A 2,894-nucleotide genomic window follows, 5' to 3' on the forward strand; every position below is an offset into this window, starting at 1 on the left:
GAGGAACTGACTGTTCCCTCTGCCCCACTGCCTGTCACCACTCACACCGGACCCCGAAGGTCCACTCGCCCCAACCTAGGTAGACCCCCACTTAGGTACAGGGAAACTACTCTTTAAAAGGGGGGGGCTTTATGTGTTGAGTGTACCAGTTTGAAAGTTTTAAATGATAAGTAAAGATGATCAACCAAAGAAGTTTACCTGATTGAACCGTGATTAAACCGGCCATTGCCGGCAACTGTTGTCCCCGTAGGGACTGTGCAACCATTGCGTAAGGAACTGCTTACGGACAAGCCCGAGAACTTGCAGGGCAACCACAAACTTAGTGCAATGTAAATAAAAATGTTTGTTGGCTTGACACCGTTACCGCCTCCGGAGAGGCTGATTTGGGAGGATGGGCCTGGAGGAAAGGGATGGCCTAGGCCCACCACTACCGTAACCGGTGGCGATCCTCCGGGGGTTCAGGGGTCCCCTTGGACGTGGGCCCCCTGAAAGACACAGAACCCGCTCGGGCAACTTGGTGCTGGACTGGGGTCAAGGGGTGCTGCCCGCTTCTTAGGGGCAGCATCAGGGCCAGGTTGTTTGGGTGGGAGAAGAGCGGAAGCTGTACCGTTGTAAAATGTTTATGATGCTTTTACATGTTTTACCGTTTTATTCTTTTTCAGTTGTGAAAATAAAACCGGTGATGGACGGGCAGCCCGCGGACGGTCTGCATTTTACTATAGGGGAATGTGGCGCCCTGGACAAGCCAGGTCGTCACAGGTACTACACCAACACACTCTACACTCCGGCTAGGCACACCGAAGCTAAACACAAATCCTAGTTGCCTTCCTCCAGGGGCTGATGTCCACACCAGGGGGTGGGCCAGGCGGTTGATCCCACCCACCGAGGAGTTCACAGTCCTGGAGGCGGGAAAAGGAGTCAGATTAGAGATCAGTTTTGGAGTTAGAGAAGTGAAGAGGAGAGGAGACTGACCGTGTCCGGGTGTGTGGCCCGGGCACTCAGCAAGGTTGGCAGACGGTGGTGACCTTCTGCAGGAGAGGCTGATTGGAGTGAACCGTACGGACCGGGGATGGGCGGTGGCCCGCCGGTACCAGATCGGGGAGTGAAGAGAAGCCAGCACCATCCGGCAGGGCCTACGGACCCCGACCAGGCTAGGAGTCGCCGTAAAACCGGTCAAATCCGTTAGCGACAGGAACCTCCAGGGTTTCCCAGCAGTCAAGACCCGATTGAAGGCAACAGCTCACACCGTAGAGGGAAGCACAGTCACCGCCAAGGCTACAGTTCCCAGGGCCAGAGCCTGCGGGCAAAAGGGGCTCCCTCAGCATCCATCCAAGCTGGGGAGCGGGTTACCGGTGGGAAGCCCGCTAGATTTTGGGGGAATAAAAGGGGTCCAACACCACATCCCCACAGGTGCACACCCACCCATCAAAGAGAGCTATAAGCCAATACCACCTTCACATTGCCAGTGTACCAAGGACATGTTGAGCAACATGAAGGCGGCTGGGGTTATCCGTGACAGTTGTAGCCTTTGGGCAGCTCTGTTGATCCTGTTAAAAAAGAAGGACGGCACCACTCCCCGTATTGAGGAATCGCTAGCTGCATTGAGAACTGCAAATTATTTTTCTACCCTTGATCTCACTAGTCACTATTGGCAAGTGTCCGTTGCTGAGGCAGACCGGGAGAAGACCGCCTTCGCCACCCCTATGGGTCTCTGCGAGTTCAAAAGCATGCCCTTCGAGCTGTGCAATGCGCCAGGAACCTTCCAGAGGCTGATGGAATGCTGCTTGGGACAAGATTTTAGGGTGTATAAAAAGGGAGATTAGATCCCGTGATCCCAACGTATTGTTACACCTCTATAAATCACTTGTAAGGCTACATCTGGAATATGGGAACCAGTTTTGGGCTCCACATTTTAATAAGGACATTCAGAAGTTAGAGTCAGTTCAAAGGTGGGCAACTAGACTACTACAAGGAATGGAAGGCCTCCCATATGATGACAAGTTGAAAAAGTTATTAAGTGATTATTGGCTGCAATGGGGCTTTCTGGCTGGTGCCAGCCTCTCTTCTTAGCACACAGGAACCACAATCCCTACACCATGCTTCAATGGATTCTCTCATCCCAGCCCAGTAAAACTACATATTTTACACAGTCATAAGCAGCCAAAAGGGATCTATTCTATTCAATTGCAAATGATCTAGATAAGACTGAGAATAAGATACTGCACGGGACATAGCAGAGTTGGTCAAGTTGAGTGGAGATGAGTTTGCTATTTGGCACAGCTTTTTGCATCAATAAAGCAAGTAAAAGGTGTGAAAGATAAAAAAAAGGGTGAAAGTGTGAAAAGTGAATTGGCCAAATTGAGGTGCATATAAAGTTTTTGCTTTCTTTCAATTCACTAATGGGGCTCATTTGAATCAGGTGAATTGAGTTCTGCTTTTGGAAACTCGGTTAAGAAGGGGTGCACCGGTCCTGGAGGTACTGCAATACCAGGTCAATGCGTGCAGTGGACAGAGCAAGATTTTTTCCATCTCCTTGTTCTAAAAATCCATTTAATATATGGTCCCCAGAGAGGGGACGTATCAGATATTAAACTGATAAGAACAGATTTAATTTTTTTTTTTTTCTGTTTATCAGTAGGACTTCAAAATAACAAAGGTGATCGCCTCCCGTTGCCTGGGAACCGTCCAGGCACAAGAGGGCTATGTGTCACCAGAAGGCGCACACACTTCCTCAAGGCCGGCAGACGTGCAATCCCAGGCACCTTCCAGTACCGACCAAGGTAGCGTCCTCCGAAACTACACTTGATCTTAGCCAAAAGGCCGAGAAGCTATAACCCGAATTGGTTACGGCCTTGAGTGGCACCCTGGCCTATACCGGACACATCTTAGGGAGA

General features: G+C 50.4%; 1 pseudogene; it reads right to left on the reverse strand.

Annotated features, from left to right (window-relative positions):
* Window positions 1-2,454: 2,454 nt before the first annotated feature.
* Window positions 2,455-2,661, reverse strand: LOC142260804 (U2 spliceosomal RNA; annotated as a pseudogene).
* Between the last annotated feature and the right edge of the window lie 233 nt (window positions 2,662-2,894).

This window comes from Anomaloglossus baeobatrachus, unplaced genomic scaffold (genome assembly GCF_048569485.1).
Source record: "Anomaloglossus baeobatrachus isolate aAnoBae1 unplaced genomic scaffold, aAnoBae1.hap1 Scaffold_188, whole genome shotgun sequence".
Taxonomy (NCBI): Eukaryota; Metazoa; Chordata; class Amphibia; order Anura; family Aromobatidae; genus Anomaloglossus; species Anomaloglossus baeobatrachus.